The following is a 23705-nucleotide window of genomic DNA, read 5'->3' on the forward strand; positions in this document are numbered from 1 at the left end:
TCTTTGATGGCACTTTAAGAAAAATAAAAGTAGTTATTAGCACAAGCACACGTGCACTCGCACACACAGAGACATATGTATATTTGGGATATGTATATTTGGGATGAATCATGTATATGGATATAATATATATGTATGAGATGGAATTTAGTGATATCAATAAATAAACAAATAAATTATTGATTTCAATTACTGAGATATTTTGCTTGCCTTGTTGTCAGTAAGTAATTCTATCCCAGTTCCTATAAAGTTTTTACAAACGCAACTTCCATAAAAATAGTGGAGGCAAAAAGGAAAAGAGAGAGAAAAGGAAACAATAACATGTTTTCTTTGCAATATGCAAACCTAGCTAGAAAAAAATCCCTACAAAACACCTCCCTTGAAGCCAGATTTTTTAAATGTAACTGCAAGATACCAAATGCAAAGCCCAGACTGTTCAGTAAATCACCTCCAGCCCCTGACAATCAGAGAGCAAGCAGAGCAGGAAGAAACAGCAAGAGGCTTCTTTGTTCACAGACCCAAATGCTTCCTCGCCAGTGCTCATCTCACATCACTCTGCTTTCTCCTTCACTCTCTTTGCTCTCTCCCAGAGCAGCACCAGCAGTGATTCTGCAGAAAACAACCTGGGTTTTCATCCTTGTTTCTCGCTGCCCATGGCCCAGCTACTCACAGGCATGGTCCTGTCAAACTGCCCTGCAAAATCCTCCCACACATATAACTAAGCTTCTCTCTGACCTGCTGTGTGGTTTTGCTTTTGCATTCCCAATAAATTCAGGGTTTTTTACTCTAAATATGACTTTTATTATATCATCAATTCACTCTTCCTTGTCAGGTAGCTGTCAGAGGCTGCTTTCTTTAAAATCACTGTTCAAACAGTGGTGCATGAGAAGAATAAAGCTCCTTGCAGGTGTGTTTAGTAGCAGACTGAAAGCAGGTCTTAAAAAAGAAAAATATGTAAAGGGACAGAGTTTATGAAATCTAATTTAAAAAAAAACAACCTTGCATTTTAAAATGTTTCAAGTCACATGGGCCTCAGAAAGAACCAAGTGCTAACATTTTCAAAAGCTCCAGAGTAATTTTTAAAATACTACTGGAAGCATATATGATTTTTGACCTCTTAAGGTATAAATATGGAAAGGTATAAAATATGCCTTAGCTTGTTTAAAAGGCAGTTTAAATTTGTTAAAAGGCACTAGTGGTAGCATTTCACTGAACTGCTCTGCATCTGAGAGCCAAGAAGAACTGTGCCTTAATTCCTGAGTTTCTCCTGAGCTGTCTGGTTACTTCACTAATTCCTGCCTGAGTTTACTGGTGGACCACTAAAAGGAGGGAACCGTGTGGATTTTTGTTGGACCTCACATAATTCCTTACTTAAAAGAGCTTCCACTAGATTTGAGTTCAGGGGTGAAGGGAGAATTTTGCCCAAAAGAGTTGGCCTATAAATAGTTGACAAACAAAAAAACCTGATAAGAAGTTCTGTTATTTCAGAATGGGTAGGGGATAAAACGAGTCAGACTAACTGGACTCACTGAAGAGAAACAGAATTTGGTCAAAAGTCCACAGGTGAACAAGGGTAACCATTTAGTGTGGGCTCACTTTAAACCAAACAAGTAATCTCAAGCAAAAAATGCCTGTATGTAAAGAAGCAATGTATAAAATAGCAGCTGCAAAAATCACTACAATGTGGACTCCTTCATGAAAGTTATTACTACCATGATGCTAATATATATATATATGTAACACACAGGAACAATTCATGCATTTGTAGTAGAGCAAAACAGATGGGAACTGTCTTTTCCCTGCTTTAGCAACATTAAAATAATTACTTATAATAATCATGTTTACCAACCTTAATGCATGCACAGGATATTAAATATTGCTCTGCCTCATTGTGAGACTGTCTACCCTTCTTCCTTCATCTCATCCAGCCCAGACTTTCTTCTCTGCCCCAGCCCACAACTACTGCTGCTTTACTACCAGCAAGGCTCCAGCACATCCTGACCCCAGGATTTTACTATGGAAATTTTTCTCATTCCTATCTGTCTGGCGTTTCCTTGTCTCTTTGAGCTCATCTTTATCATAGTCCCACTGTGACAGTCCCCTATCTACAGGAAGTCCAATTTCTACAACTACACCAACTTGTTAGTGATTACTGACCTGAACTCAGACTAGATCTGCCATTTGTGAAGTTTCTCTCAATGTTTTGTTCTGTCAGCAGCCATTTCCTCCACTGATTTCACTGTTCATTTGACTTTCTGTGCCACTGCCCTCATGCACAGAACTCCTTGACAGCTTACAAAGAGAGGCCTTTTTTCCACACCACCATAACTTGCAGACTCTCCTACTACCTCATTCCTCCAGGGGCTTCCAAACATAGCAGGCATCTGACTTCCCTAATTGCCCTGTCATAGAAAAAGCAAAAGCAAACGCCTTTCAAACTGCTGGTAACACTCCCATCCGAGGGAAGTAGTCAAGTTGCTGTTGCCTGGATTGTTCAAACCAGACAGTACAAGGCATCCATCACACCCCACACATGGGGAAAACCAAATATTCACAGGGGACTAAACTTGGCAAGCTAAAAGGGGTTTCCTGTCTCTGCTTTTGTGACATCCTGAAGTGCTTTCCTGCACTAAGGTAGAAATTGGCACTTGGAGGTGAAGCCTTCTTCCAGTAGAAATAATGGCTCTCGTTTCCTTCGTGCAACTTTACTTCCTTGCCTTAGGTCTGCATCTGCAAGTGCCAGTTCAATTATCTTTAGTGATTTTATTAGTTACTCCTCTAGTACCTGTGAAAGATCTTCTTTTGCTTCCTGCCCAGAGGAGTGATTTAACAGAGTAAAATCCCATCTCTGAGGCCACCTTTAAGAAACCGGTCTGTCCAAGCTATGCACTGAATGTCACAGCGCTGGTCACCTCTCAGAGCGTGTTCTGCCTTTGCCAAATGCTGGAAAATTGGCATGCTTCCATGAGTGGAGACAGGACAGCACTGTGGGGAAGGCATGGGGAGCAGGCACATTTGTGTACCACATGGGAATGTAGATGCCTAAGGAAACGCAGAGGAGGAGAGTGAGCGAAGTCAGGATCCGTAACCAAGCCGTACCTTTTTTCCCCACGGAGCTGGAGTGCAGGAAGAATGCCTCCAGGTCTCTTGGCTCCACAGCTCCTCTCTGACCAGATGGGTGCTTTCTTCACACATGGAAACCTTCAGGCTTTAGCCATGTATTCACCCTGCGACCAGAAATAGGTTAGACCTGAACTGTAACTCCTACAATTAGCCCCCACAGCCTTCATTTTATTGTATTAAACCCTAATATGGACATTTGTATTTGACTCAACCAACAGGGCTCTTCTATTAATTTGTGCACCAATTTTAGATTTTTCTCTGAGGTAGTTAAGGAGTTTCAGCTGCTGGTGGAAAGAAACAAACCAAAAAGCCACTGAACATGCCAAGAGGAGAGCAGGGCTAATATCCTGTAGCCTTTACACATCTACTGAGGCTCTGTGTAAATTGTAAGGCCTCTTGTTTTACTGCACACTATTGGCAAATTTGGAGCAGGAGTCTTGTAATGTCAGCCAAGAGGACCCACACACGGACACCAAAGCCCCAGGAAGAAAAGAATTAACAGCCTTCAAAAGTGGAAAAGTTTTAAAAAGAGATATTTAAAAGGTTTGACTTGCAGCCAAGTGTTAAACAGTAAATACAAGTTTTAAGTGTCTTAACGATTGAGATGAAGTATCATAATTCAGCAGCATGGAATGGGACCTCTTACTGGGAGAAGCTAAAGAAGAAAAATGAACCAGCACAAAAAGGAACCCCCTCTAGGGAAGATCTCACACATTTGGGTCTGGAGTCTAGTTAGAGTAGGCCAAAACCTGATACTTTTATCTCCAACCTTTGACCCTGACATCTGGAAACTTAGTTTGAGTCAAACAGAAGGAAGTTTTCTTTTCTATTTCAAATACTTTATAGAAGAAAAACTTCAAGTATCTACAGTCAAGTCTGTTAGTACAAACTACTTCTATTTGTGCACTTGTAGTGAACTCTAAAATATGGAACATTTGTGCAGGAAATGCATGCGTCAGAACTTTTGGGAAAAGAGAGTAACTTGGTGAGACTGGCACATTGTTCGATGCTTGTATGGGATCCAGATAACAGCCCAGATAAACATCTCCAAGGGGGTGCTGAAGAGTATAAAAGGTCCAGTTCCTTTGATGTTCTTAGATGTTCTCATTTAATAGCTATCAGCCCTGGTGCCAGAAATAACAACATGTTTAAACGTTCTGTATCAAAACACAAATTAAATTCATTTAGCGTAACCTGTTTCCAAAGTTAATTTTCATCTTTAGCTGGAACACTAAGTGTGATGTAACTCATGTTCTTCCTGGCAGTTATTTTCATTATTATGTTTATTACTCATTTAAGGGAGTTTTTTTTTTTTTTTTTTTTTTTAACAGAGGGATTAATGAATTTAGACTGCACATTATAACATCAAAAGCTTTGGTTTCAAATAAGCCCATCTGAGCTACAGGAGATTTTCTCCCCTTATACGAAGCTAAACAGCAACTTCAAAAACATATCTGAGTTATAGTATTATTTTCTAGTTGAGTGAAGTCATGGGTTTTATGTCAACCTGTTATATTTGCATATAATAAATGACTACTTATTTGTATTGTCCAAGTGACTCCTTTGACTCCTTTAACCCACAATCTGTTCAGGAGTCAGATGCTTTCCACAGATACCAGCTCTCTCCTCAGGAGGATTTCTCATCATGTGAAAGAACAAAGATAATAATAAAGCAACCTCTTTTTCAGAATTCAAACAATTGTTGGAGATCAGATGATCAGAAGGGGGGAAGACACATGCCAGCATTTTAACATCATGTTGTTCAGGCCAATAAAAATAATAAAATAGGAAATAAAAAGCACAATACATAACAGTTAGCAAAAGTATTTCTTTCCTAACATGTTGCTTTTTATCACTAAGCCTTCTTAGTTTACAAGTGAATTTTTTTTCACCCAGTATTGATTAACATCAGACTCTCATAGGATGTGCATACATAGATCTCAGAAATCCGCCTGGATTTATAAATGAAGGCAGAAATCTGCAGAATTTCTGTTTCATAGTGCTCTCTAGGATATCTGAAATCCCTTGTCAGTTATTTTACTAGAAATAATAGAATATTGCTTAACATGCTGGCTGAATTACTTTATTTTTACTAATTAATACTAAGTTACTCCATGCAAAATATTTTCCTAATTATTTTCGGTGATTATAGGGAGGTTTGCAGCACTGCTTTTTAAAGAGAGTAATGTTTGAGTTCAAGGTCCTGCCTCTGCTTTTCCCCATATGGACAAAATACCTCTCACATCAGTGGAAGATACAGGCCTCAGCTAAGGAAAAGATTTCTAAAGCATCATTTTTTCTTGTGCAGAGAATTTCACAGTGTTTGAAGGGATTCAGGAAGTAGGAAGCTGCAATACACATCTTCAGTGAAAACCAGGGTATTGTCTCTGAAACTGTTTGAAATTCACTGATATATCTGGAAGCCACTGTGGATAAACACCATGAAATACCAAATATTTTTAGAAAAGACCAGCAAATTCCTCTTTGGAAGAAAGTGCATGCAAAACTGTTTCTGGTCTAGAAAAGGCACCCTTGCAGGGAACATAAGCAAGTGGGAAATAGCTCTATCATTTTGAACTCCAAAATCAGAGGGGTTCTGCTCCATGTTCTTTCACTCAAGGCTTCATGAAACATTTGCAGGGGCTGAGACTTCCATCATGCTCTCAAAATCACCTACATCCAATAGCACTGTATGAAATGCCCCTCCTGATTTCCTCCTTGGTCTCAACCTGCCCCCGTGATGTCTCTCTTCACGTGCAGTTGTCCACTACAGCTCCATTTTCCATAAAGGTGGCCAAACAGAAGGAAGCACACAGTCATTAAAATATGCACTTTGGCAAGACAACCAGACCACCCCAGTTGATATTTACATTATGGCAGAGTAAAATTTGTCTTATCTTTGGGCACATCATCTCAGGTAGCAGACTGCTTCTCTCCTCATATCTTCTGGTCCCCAGAAAAGGCCACCATGTGAGCAGGGGTGCTCTCCAACCAGCAGCCCGTTCCCACAGCTCTGGCTGACGTGGCATTTGGCTCACCCCTTGTGGGTGGCTCAGGCTCTAGAAGGAAGGCCGTGCTATTCAGATTAAAGGCTTTGGTTTAATAAAACAAAACTCACCTTTTCCTTGTTGAAACCCAGAGCTGTGGCAGAAGATCATTTCCAGGTTTACAGGTAGGGCTGTAGCTGTTGATGCACCTATTCATATTACCTAGACCTCTTCCCAACCTTTACAATGAATTCTTTTCAAGTCTTACAATAGCAGGCTCCAATCACACAGTGCCCCAGAAGATTTAAGGTCAGGTGGCCCTTTGGTCAGTGGTCCATCCCTCAATCCTGTCACACAAGCGACCTGAGCAGCTCAGTTGGCAAAGTTTTATTTTACATGTAAGTGTTGGAGGGGAAAGAAATGGTTAATCCAGAAATCAAGGCAACCAAGGAGAAAAAAACAGAAATAATTTGATGTTTTAGTACAATATTTGATAACTTGATAGAAATTGATAAATCGATATTAATATATTGATATTTTAGTATGCAAGAAAACTAGACAAAAACCCCCAAAAAATAGAGAGATTTAATGATCTTGTTTCTTTGTAAATAAATAGCAGGAGTGCCAAGGCAGATGTGTTTTTCAGTTTTCTAAATTTTCTTACGTCTTTACAGTACAGCAAGGGGCATATTCTCCTTTTGAAGCCCAGACCTAGCATTAACATTTATGGGAGCTATACACACATCAAAAGAAAAACCTACATTAAGCAATTTATAATCTGAATTTTTTTCTCTGACCAGTGCAATTGCAGGATTTATCTAAAGGAAATTGCAATAATTTCTCATGGTATTTCTGCTGCTTAGTACCTGTATGGTGGGGGAAAGAGAGGAGCTAGAGAGCAAGTATAAAAGAGAGGGGGGGAGGGAGAGAGAGAGGGAGAGAGAGGGGTAGGTAGAATGAGGGTAAGAAGGAGGAGACAGAAAGAGAGAGAAACACGCCCCTGAGATTTGAAAACTATTTAGAACAGCTTCTATTCTTCTTGGTATGTTTTCCTTAGCCTTTGAGGAACCCAAAGCATATTTGCATATATTTAGAACTGTATGTAGAAGTGCTTCCCTTCCTTACAAGACCTTTTCATTTTTTCCCCCATTTAAGGAATGTGTACAAGGCACAAGTTCACAATGTTTCTTTGTATATAATGCCATGAAGCACTGGTACTCCCATTTTTTCAGTGTCTTCTGATACAACAAATTAATGAGTTTTCCATCACTATTTTGTGATTAAACCCCCTTGATCTTTACAGGCACAAAAGGATTCCTTAGTCATACTTCCCAATTCAAGAGGGCTGAATAAAGAAGTCCCTTATTCTGATCCATTCTATGCCTTTCTTAGTGAAATAACCACTTCCTTTTCCTTGCTTCTTCCTTGGTTATTTTTAACCATTTTTGCCATATTCTATTAGATTTTAACATATTCTTTTTTATCTGATGTGTAAATTGAAATTCAGCAATAAAAGTAAACTTCAGCTCTTCCTTTAGAGGAGTAAGGTGCTTCTGTCACCATTTGACAACTTTTACAATAAATTCAAATTAAATTTGTGCTTGGCCATAGGGCCAAAAATCCCTAGTGAGAATCTTTTCAATCTCATCTTTCGATTAATAGGGTCAGTGAACCAGAGATGCTTCAAGAAAATATTCTGAGATTCATAAATAAACACTTTTCAATGATACCACGTTGCTGCTATTAAAGAAAAGACTTGCAAATCTGAGACATGACTATATGTGAGTTTTCAGTACTGCAAGGGACCTTGGTTGTTTTCTCTGTCTCTAAACCCCATCTCACCAGCCCACACTCAGACCACCAGCTGGTATTAGGTTTTTATGCATTTGCAGTGCTAAACCCCACAATTCTCCATTCCATTTCTCACTATATTGTTTAGTCCCTCAAGAGGGGCTTTACTTCATGAGCTGTAGAGTAAATTAACCCCAACAAAGCACTGGAAAGCTGTGGCTGGGGTGATGTGGCTCCTGATTTAACATCTCTGGGGTACTTCCACATTCTCCTGCAACATGGGCCCTACTTTAGGCCATAGACTCAAGCAAGAGATCTTTCCTATAAAACACCTTACCTGTTACCACCTATTTTTAGAAAAATGAGACCTGATGCATGGTCATTTGAACATTTTTGCACTGCAGATGTTTTCTATACCTGTTTCTGGCTGTGAAATATTATTTTTCCATCAAGCAGAAAATGAAAGTTGGCCAAAGTATAGCAAATGAGGTGTTTCCTCAAAATATGACTGATGTTCACATGAGGTTTGCTGCTCTCTTAAGAAATAGTGACAAAATATTAACCAGACTGTAAGACAGATATGAAGGGATATGTTTGCATTAAAAAATCAGTACATAAAAATATGAAGATTTCCTTGTCAAAACTTTGCAAAGTCAAGACAAGTTAACATATACAGGCCAATTAATAAAACAAAATTACAAAAGTAGTAGTTGGCATATTAGTTGCTATTTGGGTGCTAGTGATCAGATTCTATGAAATAAAAAAGAATTTTATATATAAGTTAAAACATTTATTACAGGTGCTTAATCATGAAATCCGCTTAATCGGGACATTTCCCAGGGAACCAAATTAAGCCTAATGATACTTAATGGCAAGGACTGCTGCTTAATTGGGGTGGTAATTCCAGTTAATTGGGATTCCTGCAGGTGAGTAAATGGTACTCAAATAGAGATACTGTATCTGGCCTTCATGATGTTCCAGTATTGGTGGTGCTTTGTCTTCCCTCAAACAGCCTCTCCCGCCATTGGATCAGCAAAGCAAAATTACTTCTGTGCTTCCATTTTGGTCCTTTCAAACATTGCTTAAAGTTACAATCACTCTCTCTGGGCTGGAAATACAAGAGGACTGCTTTGAAGTCCAGCAAATCTGAATTTGTCTATTTATTTGAATTTCACCAGCATTTTGGAAAGATCACACTCAACCTTTTGCCTGACCAAGCAGAAGCTTTTTAATAAACCTTCAGACATCATGGAGATGCCACAAAGATATTTGAAAACTGTTGGTCACAGCTTCCACTGCAGAACAGCATGTCCTAATTGGGAAGGTTTCTGCACTGGCTTATGGGAATAAATATTTTACTACCAAAAAAACCCCTAATATACATCCTTTCTTCAATACTAAGAAGGAGAAAGACATACACTGTCATGGCACACTGCTCGAGGTTTTAGTTTAGTCCTTCACGCACACACACAGAGCCACATGCTAAAATACTTGGATTATTTTCTTTTACCCATTATTAAAATAGATGTTTAAATATTATTCAGGCTTTTACACAGCACCAGAGACTCTGAAAATGAAAACTGCTAATGGCATTCAGCTTATTAGAAAGATCTGTTTTCATCATTACTTCTTGAGGTGCCGGTGCTCTCGGGAGGAGCCAGCACTCGGTGCGCTGTGCTGTCGCTCACTGGGTTGGAAGACAGGCAAGCTGCCAGCTCTGGGGAGAGAGAACTGGAGCTGCAGTGCCTGCAGCTACCTGGGGAGAGCCACTATTCTCTGTAGGTCTTTACAAGCACAGCAGAGTGGCCTGACTCCAGAGCCACTGCGTCTCACAAATCCACAATAGGCTCAGCAACTCCTGCGCTGTCTTGGGAATTTTGGGGAGAGAGGAAATCTTGTTTGCTCTAGTCCCTGCAAAACCCAGGCTGCCACTGAGCCTGTGTTCCCCAGTGTGCAGGTGAGGCTGCCCAGCCCTGCCCAGCTGGCTGGCAGGAGAAGATCCCACCAGTCAACTGAGAAAGGTGGTTGCAAGATCCAGGCTGCTGGAAAACAGCATCCCCAGGTGAGTTCAGGCTTCACTGGAGCCAGGAGATCCCCAGACAACAGACTTTGGCTTTTCAGAGTGACACATCCCCCTTTGTGAGCTTGAGGGGGACTGCTGCAGCTCCAGCAGTGCTGACATGCAGGAAGAACAAGCTATTACCATGAGCAGGGACCCCACAGCCCCCATTTCATACAAAAATCAGGATTGCACCTCTGTCAGAATCAGCAGCTCCTGACGCCTGGCTCCTGCTGAGATCAAAACCATACCTGATTTTTCCCCCTCCACTTCAAGCAGTGGTTCATTTTCTCAAAGCCTTTCACAACAGAGGTGTTCTGAACAGAAAAGGAAACATTCTGAAAATACTTGGCAGGGCTGATTTTTCTATTAGCACAGTGTACCCAGCCCCAAGGATTAGTACATTCCACGGCTCCCGTGGGTGAATGCCAGCAGGAGCTCCAGTTTGTACAGCCAGGGAGCAGTACCTCTGCACATATTTCCCCGAGCCTCTGTGAACCTCCTTAGTCCCAAACCAGCACACAATACCTGATTTTGATTCCCCTTTACAGTGGAGAGCTTCAGAATGAGAAGTCAAGACTCAGAGAGAAATACTATCCAATAAAAGCACCGAAGTCAGCTTTTAGGAGTGCTGTGGTTTGTGTTCTCAGACTTCTATAAGCTGCAGATATATTTGAAGTTCTAGCAATCAGCACTTGCAAAAGGAAAACAAGAATGATAACTTCAGAACTAAAACAATTTGATCTTTGTTGTGGAGCTGTTTAAATGCTGTAGTTAAAACACAATGAAATTCTCAGGTGAAGTGTGACAAAAGATTTCACTTCAGTTTTTCTCCCTCACAGCTCTTTCATGTCACTACAGATAAACTAAAATGACAGGACAATGAAACGATTGGGCCAAAATTAGGAAGAATATCTGTTGATCTACTGCTAAGAGGTCTTTCTTTCTTCAGTACAACACAAAAAATCTGTACTGTAACAATTAACCTCGTCCTTAATTTATACCTAGTCATATGTACTGCATCAAATGAGCAAGAGCACAGTTATGAAATAGTGAATACACTCAGGGAAATCTAAATGGAAGCCATTTTTCATGCTGATCTCATGCTTGAATTTACAGATTCTTCACAAAGCTTATCATAAAATATTCACAGAACTACAAGAATATCAGCGTTAGTGAATTATTCAGTCAAATGTTAACTTGAAGTAGCAGCTTTTTCTCTTCTTCAGAGCATCCAGGCACAGAAAATGAGTCACTGTGTAAAGCAAAGATCCATCTTACACGTGGGACTACCTTTGATGCAGGATTTGACCAACAATATTGCCCTACATTTCCTCTGCACTGGCAGAAATCAGAGGATTGCTGCCAAGGTTCCCATCAGAGGCAGAATAGCAGCAGCAGAGATAACATCAATACACAGCTAAAACACTGGAAACAGAATGATTTTTCTGTTTGAAATTCCTGATCAAACTTTTAAACTGTTTTCTACTGGTTCCTGTATGCTGCCAGTTCCAAGCCAAAGATAATCAGGATTACTTAGCCTCAAAAAATGCTACTCCAGCAACAAGAACTTGCATAGATTGCCAGAACCCACCAGGAATTAGCTGAGGGATTTTAATGGACTCTACAGCAATTTTCACTCTTTAAGGGGAAGAAATGATATGAGTTTAAATAAGTAAAATGTAAATTATTAATCATCATCATCATGAAAAACGTTGAAGTGTCAGAAAAAAAATCTTTAACAGAAGACTAATGAGGACAACAAAGGCAAAAGGAGAAAAAAGAAAATAAACAATTATTAGAAAAGTCAAGATTGTTAGTATTAGCAATTAGTTATTGCAATGAAATACCAGGGCTCAAAAATGATTGAGTCAGCAGGTGATCAAAAACATAAATGAATATTAAAATAATGAAGGACAGTAAGTCAAGGTGAACTAACTGAAAATCAAGCCAGAATGATTTTAAGGCATTAGTAATGAAGAAAAGGGGACAGCTCCTCAGCAGGTAGAAACCCACCAGAGCTATGCTGATTTAGACCAGCCAAAGTGGTGTCTGTGGGCTGCCAGTGAATAGGAAAAACCTCACCTCTCACTCCTGGACCTGGACTGGAAGAAAGAAAAGGTGGCAGTCACCCAGATGAATTTCTGCCAGGAGTACAGCATGCTAAAACTTTTCAGTTTGTAATTTATTCACTCAGAAAAGCAGTCAGGTCTGGCATACCTATCTGCCAACTTGGACCTCATTCACCAGGCAGCACTGGTCAAAAAAATTAAATCCAGAACCCATGCAATTCTGAAACGTTTTATTTCAATGTTTCTGAAAAAAGCATTATTGAGTTTTTCCTACAAAGTATTTTAAACTGACAAAAATTAATATCTGAAAGATGTTAAAAATCCAATTCAGGTTGGAAAAATGTTTCACTTGAGTTAAAATAATTTGGGGGAGTTCATTTTGTTCAGAAAATTGAAAATCCATTCTTTTCACAGCTCTGTAGCTTAGACCATTTATGGAGACTCATATTTGCTCTAATCTCAGAAGCATCTAAAATACAATCAAAACCTATATATTTCCAGTGTGTACAAATGATTACCCTTTAAACAATGCAATATGCATAAATGGAAAACCCTTCTCCAACAAAGACATTCATTTTAGGAACACGACTTCTTAAATAAATGAAAGATTTTGTGATGTGAACCATGAATAAACTTAGCATAAGATACCTCTGCATATGGAGATACTTAGCAATGTAGGCAAAATTATTACTGAAAATTATTTTGCAAATTCAAAAGCACTAAATTTACATTATATTGTTTATGAATTTATTTGAATTTTTGAATTTATTACTCACATCATACCATGTAGTAATTCAGTTAAGGAATGTCTTTTCTAATTGGCAACACTACCAGAGTGACAGATTTAATTTCATTTAAAGGCTTCAAACAAGCAGGGAATTAAAGCTGGGCATGGCATTCCATAGGTGCTTGCCTAAAGATTTTGACAAGCTTCTCCAAAACACAGTAATAAAGTATTTACCTAATACAGGGCAAGCATAAGATTCTAAACTCTTGTTCCCTCAGAGTCCCAAGTAAAAAGCTGAGCAAGAGATCTGGCCGCAAAAGGAGTTTTAGACAGTAAAGAAATGGTGTGAGAATAAAAATAGTGACACTAGCTATCCTGAGAGGAAGAGGGCCAGCAGCACAGAATGAGACAATCATTCTTCTGTGTTCTACACAATATTTTGGGAGCAGTACCACTGACACCCAGAGCTGCAGGTCCATTTGAAAGCTGGTGTGACTCCCTGGAGAACTTGCCTCCAGTCCCTGACAGCAAGAACCAAGCTCTTCTATCGCTCACATGACCTGAGTCCTCAGCTACCCCCCGACACATTCACAATCAATTGCCAGCTCCTTGGTAAAGGTGTGCCAGGTTGTTCTACCAGACACTGCAATATCTCAGATCAAACTTTGCCTTGACTCTGTCACAGCCCCAGGGAAAAGTGTCCCTGGGGGGGAATCAACAAACCTAGACTTTCTTCTCACTACTAACAACTTTACTATGTGTTCCTGTACTTTCAACACTGACATGCTTCGTTTTTCAAAAGAAAATTCATTAAGTGCTTATAAAGAATTCTGGGATTCTCTGAGGGAAATCGTTACCAACATTCAATATTATTAGAAATAGCATGTAGAATAAGCTAAAGCAATCTATCTCAATTTAAGTCAATATACACATTTTTGTATCATCTCCCCGGCATAATCTCCCTGCTAACTGCTGGTAAATGACTGCTTTCTAAGACTGGTTTAAAAAATTGTTCACACAATCAGAACTGCATCATGTGCATTTTAAACAAGACTAGAGCCAGAAGCAAACTCCAATTCCACCCTCCCCTGCCTCACCCAGTGAAGTCCACAGTAATGTACATTTTCAATTACTCTCCATTCAAAATTCAACAATTCAACAAACTGTCATATTAGAAACAATTGTAGCTCGTTGGCAAAACCTAACACTATTATTACACAGAAACTGTCAGCACAAAAATAGTGTCATTTCTCATTGAAAGAAATGTTCTTGTAGAGGTCCATCCAGCAGCAATGGATGGTACAATTTAGGCTATATGGTTTCTAAGCAGAGTAGGGTCATTTAAATATCATTTTCAAGCAATCACTATCTCTGCCTCAGAAAATATAGTACTATCCAATATCTAATTATTATTCTGAAGCATTCCACACGCTGTATCTTGGAACAACATGAAAACTAACTTCTTTTCTATTCAAACATTGCATAGTTTAATGTTATGGTAAATCAGACTGAACTGGAATTAATAACTACCAGGTGCAGAATATTATTACACTAATTCATAAAGCACAATTCACATTTTCCAGTATGATGAATTATCTTGCTAATGAGGGCTGCAATATAATAGAGCAGCTAATAGACAGATTCTTTAAAGTCATGCAATATAAGTTACTTCCCACTCAGTTACTTAGTTTAATCAGGTAAAGTATTATTGTATTACATTTCCAAGTTCCCTGGGGAGACAGTGTCTCTTTTGATGGAAAGCAAGGTTACTTTGGAATAACAGATCATCTTCATCAACTGAGGACATCATCTAAATTGTTTCACGGTTTCTACAAGTTTGGGAACACAACAAGCAATTACTAACAGCCAGCTGATGGGTGGCAACTTGCAGAATCACTGCCTGCACAGTTACTGCTTCTAACTCCACAGTAAACAGAATATAATCTTAGATTATTTCTTTAAAGGAAGTGTAAATTGCCTTTGGTATACTCTGTCCATAACCACAGAAGGGATGATCCCCCATTTCTTGTTTACATGGCCATACTATGTATTCATTTTATTCAAAATGGGAACAAGACAGGGAGAAGATTGGCCAGAATCTCAGAAAGATGTATTCCCTGTCTTAGGCTTTGGGAAAGGCCAAATCACCATGCTGGGAATGGGACAAAATACCACACAATTTAGCATGGTATCATATATGATCAAAACAAAAATTCTGCCTCAGGATTGTGTGCAAAATTTGCAGCTGGATGTGATGGCTTTACTCAATATGTGATGGACATCATGTGATGTCACAAATTTACACATGGAAGAACTACTAGAATTAATGAAACACAATTTGATAATAGCGAGGGTCACTGTTGTACACACGACAGCACAGTTCTATTCCGAAATTGGAGAGACTCGATTGTATTTTTCATTTTCCTTGAACCCAAGCTGAAAGCTACACTGCTGTCCACCAAAAGACACTTACAGAAATGTTTCCAACCACCCTAACAAATGAAAACCACAATACTCTGCACAGCTCTTTTCTGCTAATGCAGTCCCAGTCACATCTGGTGCTCCTTTTATCCTAAAACAAAGATAAATTCATATGTGAGAACAAAGAGATATCCATGTCATTTGGTGTTATTTTACAAAAGAGAAAAAAAAAAAAAAAAACAACAAAACCTTTCTGGTTTTCCCATGTCAGCAATCAGAGCTTTAAATCCATGAAAGGAGATTTGCATTCATTATTTAACCACAAGGCAAGACAATATTTTTAAAAAGCATCCAAGATTGACTAAACTTCCCCTTGGGTCTCCTTTCAGACATATCTTCTGCAACCCCTCACACTACAAACATCCCCCTAGAAAAATGCATCTGCCAGGTTTTAAGACCTCTGCAATGCACCTTATTAGCATATTATTTTCCTAGCCCACCCCCAATCAATAATACTTACCTTTCTCTTACAGCAGTTGATAGTTCTTAATCCATCCTACAGTATCTCACTCAGCCTGCAGCCCTGGATGTGTCCTGATTTCAGAGTTTGTCATCCCTGAACATACCTCAGATAATTGTTTGATTCTCTTCCTAAATCCACCTGCAATTTTGGATACTTGCATTACAAAAAAAAAAAAAAAAGAAAAGAAAAGAAAAATAGGAATTTCTTTAGCTTCAAAACTGCTGTTATTAATTATTACCATGGAAAATGTTATTTAGTGACTTAGGGCCCAATCCTGGTCCCACTGAAGTCAATTGCAGGACTCCCATCACCTTCAGAGGAAGCAGGATCAGGGTTTAACCTACAAAGGCTTAAATATTTAAATTAGTAGAGTTGGAATAGACTGTAGAGCATATTTTTGCTTAACTCAGGAATCCTATAAGAGATCAGTACATTCAAATGCTGAACTCCAATGCTGAGACATTTGACATTGGGAGAAAGCTGTAGGTTATTTTATTTCTGCACTCTGGTGTGTGTCAGTGCAACTGCTGCAGAGAGTGCTGAAAATAAAACTGCTGCAAGTAACTCCTGATGCACAGTTTGGTACTGGGCAGAGTTTCTCATAAACACTGCAAGACCTGAGTAATCTAAGAATGAAGGAGAAAATGGGGTGGTGGGGTAGAAATTTTTTGGCATTACTTGAATCTGGAGCAAGACTCTAAATCCCTTAAACTTTTGCTTGTTCTGTAGAAACCATCACAAGCAAGGCAATTCTATAAAAATGGCATTATTCCCCCACCAAATGAAGAGGGAAATGCTTCATATGCAAACATTGAGGGCATATTATAATTGGCCTTTGCACCATGAAAATTTGTGTTCTGTTCTGGAAAATAATTACTCACGTGCTTGTTCAACTGTGTGCACCTCTGTGCCCCACTGAATTTAAATGTGAAGTTAGGAATATGTATAATTATGTTCAGGATTATCACTTTGACTTTAAGCTCCCTGGGCCAGGCTGTGTTTACATCATTATCCCTTACAAAGTAGAGTTTGTAGTAGCAAGTAATGCTGTGATAGTTGTGTGCTGAATTATACAGCTCATGATAGGGAAAATCAGAGAATCACAAAATCTGAGCTGGAAGAGACCCACAAGGATCATCAAGCCCAGCTCCTGTCCTGGCCAGCACCATCCCCAAGAGTCCCACCTTGTGCCTGAGAGCATTGCCCAAACTCTTCTTGAGCTCTGCCAGGCTGGTGCTGTGACCCCTTCCCTGGGGAGCCAGCTCCAGCCCAGCCACCCTCTGGGGGCAGAACCTTTCCCAACATCCAACCTAAACCTCTCCTGACACAGCTTCAGGCCATCCCTCAGGTCCTGTCCCTGCTCAGCACAGGGAGCAGATCAGTCCCTGCCCCTGCTCTTCCCCCAGGAGGAAGCTGTGGCTGCAGAATTCTCCCTCAGCCTCCTCCAGGTGCCCTCGGCTGCTCCTCACACGCTTTCCCCTCCAGCTCCTTCACCATTCACAGCCCTCCTCTGGATGCTCTCTAATGGTTCAGTGTCTTTCCTTCATTGTGGTGCCCAAAGCTGCCCCAGCTACATCAGCATTCTGTTTCAAATCCAGAATTCAGTTTTCTACCTTGTCATCCCCATTCACTAGATTTTTGCCTCATACTGCAGGGCACTCTCAGGGTGCACAATCCCCTGGATGATGGATGAAACCCAAGGCATCTCCTGTGCACTTGCTGCTAAAGGGCATTCAGCCCATGGGACCTGGAGACAGGCAGTCTAACTGAAACCCCCAGCACTTGTGATGAACACTTGGGGTTCATGTATCACTCTACAGATCAGATTTTACTTTCAGAGCTCACCAGAACACTCAGGCGTTCATATTTAGTTCCCTATCACAGTATCACAGTTTCCCATATTCCCTATATATATATATCACAGTTCCCTATCACATTCCTCTATACCAGGACTTGTATTGATGTTTCCTCCAAATATGAGGATTAAGCTCCTCTGCAAATACATTACTAAAAACTGGTGGAAATGTTCACGAGCACTACAATTTAGTTTGTGCTAAATTTCTGGGGTTTCTTACTGTAAAGCACCAACTGTTAATACAAGTACCATTGCAGCCTTTCTACTAGCAGTGTAACCATTTAATTGATGATGTCCCTTAAACCAGCAGTTCTCATACCATGATACCTATGAGGAAATGAATGGTATCTGAATCAGGACATCCTTTTCACTCACTACTCTCAATCGTTGTGGCAATTTGCAAAGCCCAATTTGTCCTTTTGCTCAGTTTCACTAATCCAAGATGAAGATCTTAAAATCTCCCAAGAGGCCTTTAATTAATGACTGACATGAATACACAAACACTCTCACTCAGACTGACACTGGAAGTTAACAAATATATCTGCAGTCCCTCAGGATTTATTGACAGTCTTTTCTTAAGCTGCAGCTTGCTGAGCTGCTGCTTATTTGCCCTCTAAACATTTTGGTTCAAATGTGGCCAGAATGCCTCCTCCTTCTTCAAACATTGACATAACTTCATGAAGGAAAACAGTTAGGTTTTACTTCACTTGTCTTCTGTTCTACTTTGTAAAGAAGCACATCAAGTACATCCACAGTAAGGACATGTACTCTCCAGTACATTTCGAACACAAGCTTCAGCTCTTAAAATGCTTTCTCAGGAAAACCCTTCTTTCTACTTTCCAAGGATATATCATCCCAGATATGGAAAGACAGGCCAATGACTCATACAAAAATGGAAAGATAATTTGTATATTTCCCACTGCATCATAGATGCCAATGCAGTGTGTACAGCCACTCTGTGCAGCATTACACATGCACATGATTACTTTCCTTGACATCTGCATTAGTTGAGTTAACAGAGATGTCAGAGAAATGCATTCTTGTAGAGTGCTGTTGACAGGATCAGAATGTCATTGCTAATGCTTCTCTTTCCTTCCCACAGTTCAGCAAAGCTGTTTGTGTTTATAACAAAAAAAATCTGTTTATAAGAGATCTCTAATCCCTCTTTCTTTACAGAAACTCACATCAGTAAGCAAGGAAATGAATGTTTTAATAGGCTGTAGTTGGTGTTTGGAACATGCTACTTCTTCACAGGGATCCCACTCAGGAGTGCAAATGATAGCCTTCTCCCCCTGGTAGGCTGACCCCAGAACTGCTCTGTGGACTCAGGGGAACAGGTCCCTGCTACCATGCCAAGTAAGGGACCAAACCACGGAATACTCGCTTCACTGCTGTCACAATTTAGCGCACATAAAATACAAAAGTGATCTTACAAAGCAGTAGCAAGATCTACAGAAGAAATCTTTATCACCTTATTCAGCATGACCTGAAGAAGCAAAGGGCATTAAGTAAAGGAGGAATATCTAAAGCAGCGTGGGATCTGCCATGAAATATAAGCAAAATACTGTTACAATAAGTAACACTTAGTGACTAAGCTGGGGAAGTGAGGTAAAGAAAGGCTCCAAGATACTGAAAACCTCAGTTTCATCCCGTGCCCCATTCAGTGGGATATGTAACCCAGCAGTTTGGCTTTATGGGTACCACATCAGCCTGGGCTTCTTCAGCTCAGCAGCAGGAAACTAATTTCACAGAAAGAATGTTTCATTTCTCAGAAACTGCTCATGGGGAAATGATTACTTGCAAAAGTTAAAAAAAAAATAAAGGTGTGGATGTTCTTTTAAAACAAAAACCCAAAAAGAAAAAAAAAGCCAAAAAAACCCCAACAACAAAATACACACACACACACACACAAAGAAGTGAAAAACCTGTAATTACTTCATAGCAGCTAGTATAAGTAACAATACTGAACAAATTGCAGTGATTACAAAATCCTCTATAAATATGGGTAGCACTATTCTTGACAATAATTAGTGTACAGCATCTTCTCAATAGTATCATGATTAATATTTATTCTGATGTCGTTTTTGTTCTGGGAGCTAGGAGGGGAGAAAGGGAAGGGAGACAGCATTCTAAGAGAGCTGAGTATGTTTGAGAAGCAGAACCAAAAGAAAAAAATCTGCTTTATTTTTCTGCTTACTGTCATTTCCCCTCCCCTCAAAAAGGCAATGCAAATGGTGCTTTACTGGTTTTAAAAGTAAAGACAGAAATTATGTGGAGTTGGGACTGCTGAATTATTCATGAGTTCTGATTGAATGGGATCATTATCTCTGGCCTTACAAGCTAATAAATACTGTCTAATGCCTGGGTACTGTTTTGATCTAATAGTGTCAGAGAAAAAAAAAAAGACAAAAAAAAAAAAGACTTCTTTTTTGCAAGCTAGAGCCTAAATTAGGGAGGAGCTCCCTGATGAGCTCATTGCAGGAAAACCATGGGGTTTTTTTCCCTTCCATTGACTACAAAGTTCACTTTGCAGTTCTCAGTCTCATTTGCTGCAAAGGTATTTTAACTTGGGCATGAGGTTAAGATGTTGCTCAGTGGTATCTACACAATTACTCATAAATTTTTATTCCTTTCTTATCCTCAGTAGTCTTATCCTTCCCCCCCGCCCCCGCCCCAAGGTTTTCCAGTCTCTTGCCCCTTGCAGTAGAAAATACCCCAAACCAGAGTACTTTCAGAGGCAGACAGAGCACAGGAAATGATTATGCTATCTAATCATCTGCCTGTCAGCAGTCAAATAATCTTAAATTGCATTGTTCTGTGATTTATTTCAGGATTGATTGTCCTGAGTCTATACTCACTTGATTTAATATCATAAACTAAACATTTTGTATGGAACCCGAATTAAGGTTCTGCTCAGAGAGCTATCAAAAAAGAAGAGGAATTTGTTAGAGTACAATACAAAACAGTATTTGTTGATAATATTTGAAACAACAATAACAGAAAAATAATGATTCAAAACCCACGTAAAATAAAATTAAAGCCAAGTTATTTCATTGGATATTTTTCCATATGCTTTCTTGAGGATTACTTTTAGAACAAGACTTGTTTCAATAAGAGGAAATAATTAGGATATTATTACAAGTTTAAAAACCCCTCATAATTAGATAGGGATTAGTAACTTCGTTTTCATATGATTAACACAATAAAACCCATTTTTCCCCAAAGTAATCTGAGGCCTATTAAGCAACATGAGATCATATATCAAGGGGCCTTTTAGTAATTCAGCAGTTTGTAACATTTACGCAGACTGAGAATCTTCCACAAAACAGCTGGCTTCTTTCTATCAAAAAAAACATGGGTTTGGGCACATTTATTTCAAGGTCTAACACAGTCCTTGGAATCATAATATTTAATTAAGGATTTTTTTTTAACACCAGTTAGAACTGTGTGAACAGCTAGGGGGAAGGTGTGAATGATTTCTCAAATTGTGTATAAGTAATGGAGCTCTCTGCTCTTAGTCTAGCATGGAAGGACCCACCTGGTACATCTGGATTTTAAGGAGTATCTCCTAATAATTGGCACATTTAAGTTTAAAATGCCCAGTTTTATGGTATTTTTTTAGTCTAATAATGTTAAATGCTTAGCTCCACTATGATAACTAGGCTAAATAGGAAGCAAATTATTGACACATTTGCCATTTGCACACACAGCTCATAAACAATAAGTAATAAAGAACACATGTGACATAAATTTAGGTTTGTGGGTATATTCAGTGGACTAATTCTCCAAACATTACCTTTTGAGTCTGTCTTTTTGGTGCTTTTATCATCAGCAAAAATACAGAACTGCTTCTTTTGTTGTTATTAAGTAGGAACGTGTTCACCCATCCTGGCTTTTCCACATTTTCTGCATATGATGCCAGTCCCTGCAGCCAATGAGACCTTCAGACAGTGGCCATTATCTGTCACACTCCTGGACCAAAATAACAAATAATATGCCTGGAGGTGCTGCATTTTGTGACTGCTAGTTTCCCCGCATGGCATATGCCTAGATAGACTCAGATGAGAGGTGATTGCACAAAACTGTGATTGTGAGATGACTTAGCAGAACCCGTGATGATGTCCTAATGGCCTCCTGCAGAGGGGAACAGGGGTAATTGTTTGTCAGGGGAAGGAACACATCTGAAAGGAGGCATCCTCTGCAAACCAGGCAGCCATGTGGAAAAAAGAGAGGAAGAATCACAGTGCGGCAAGGCTGCATTCAAGGCTAATAAAATGAATAACAAAGAGGTGAAAATGAAAAAAAATTACCAGGTCAAATAAACCTGTTAATGCTGGGCTCTAGGTTAAAAAATAAACAAGTCACCTCCAGACAACACAGTTCTTTTTAAAATTATTAAGTTAAATTCTGTGACTCCTAGCAAGGAAAGTTAGTGCAACAAACCCAGGGAATGCAAATACATTCCCCAACACCAAAAATGGGCACAGAGACCCCTCCTTCCTGTATGTTCTCACCTGTAACAAGGTGGCTTGATAGTCACCAACCATTTGCTGCATCATTTTCTTCTTCCAGCTTTTTAATCTTCCATTTAAAAATATTTGATTTTCCTGTGATCACTGCTTAGAAAACTGACAGCATCCCAACATCCTATCTAGAGCAAAGCTATTGGAATTGTGAAATGAGAAACCATCAATGTCAAGCCAGGCAATTAGGGCATCAGTGACATCAGTGGGAACTTGCCTTTAGTATCAGCTGGGGCAGAGACAGGCCCTTAGAGTATATTAAGGACCTTATTTTATACTCTTTCAGCATCTTCTATTTGATCAAAAATAAACTGGAGCAAATAAGCTAATTAATCCCACACAGAACAAATTCCCATGTCTTTCCACCCTATATCCTAATTATTTATTTTCTAACTACAGAGTAACAAACTTATGAATCTCAACAGAAATAATATTAGCTCCAAATCAATCAACTGATTATAGCTTCATTCTCCCTTAGGGAAGAGCCACAATTTTTAAAATTTCATACAACCACGTGTGCTCATTATCCCACTCGTTATCCCTTACCAATGGGCATCTGGTGAGGAGCCACTCAAACCAGGAGATAGGTGGGGTAATCCTTGACTGTCCTGTGTTCATTCAGCTACACCTATGTCAAAAAGCTTGCTTTTGTTGTTTTCTGAAAACAATACCATCCGAATTCTCTGGAAAAGAAGCAGAGCATTGAAAAACACCTTCAAATCAGATCTACTTGCAATTGAAAAAGCATCCACTGCAAGCAATTAAATGAAATTTGCAAACAGAATTTAACAAATTATACCTCTCTTTTGCTTTGATGGTTAACTTGGGCCTAATAAAGCTATAAAGAGAGTTTAAGAAATAAATATTACAGAAAATAAAATAACAATTTACTCTGCATCAACCTAGAGTTTATTGCTTCATTTCATTTTGAAATAACCTATTTTTAAACCTTTTTCCCCAACTGGAGGTTGATTTCTAAACAGGACAGGAGTCTCACAAAAATTTTTTTTGTTTAAAAATGTTCAAATGAAACCTTTTAGCATATTCTAAAAAAAAAAAAAATCAATATTCTCATCTTTTTCATTCATTTTTTTCCCAAAATTATCCACTGCAATTCATCAAAACTTTCAATTAACTCTGATCTCTTAAAAATGCTACTTTTTGTAAGCTTATTTCCCTAGAACAAATGTTATTTAGTCCCATTTACAAACATTTTGGATAAAGTTTTGAGTTTAAGAATCTCTCTTCAAAAATATGCCCAAAATATGCTAAAAGCCAAGTACAAAGTCTAAGACAGGCAAGAGCATGGGACCATCAGATGAGCAACAACTGTCAAGTACTGACCTGTTTGACCACCAGCTGAAGTGTGTCAAGGCTCTTCCCCTCACTTTGGAGCGTTTCTCCTCAGAGGGGAAAAAAAAAAGGAGAACAAAAAACCAGACAACAAAAAAAACCCCACCTGTTTTAGTACTACAATTATTCCACAGTCTTGATAGAGAAAAATAAAGAGGTCATTAACATGGGAATATGAGACCTGGTCACAAATTCATCAAAAACTGTTTTAATGGGAAATTGGGTTTTCAATGAAACTAAATTATCCTCTTGGGTTAATAATTTATTTGCT

Source organism: Fringilla coelebs (genome assembly GCF_963513975.1).
Source record: "Fringilla coelebs genome assembly, chromosome: 10".
Classification (NCBI taxonomy): domain Eukaryota; kingdom Metazoa; phylum Chordata; class Aves; order Passeriformes; family Fringillidae; genus Fringilla; species Fringilla coelebs.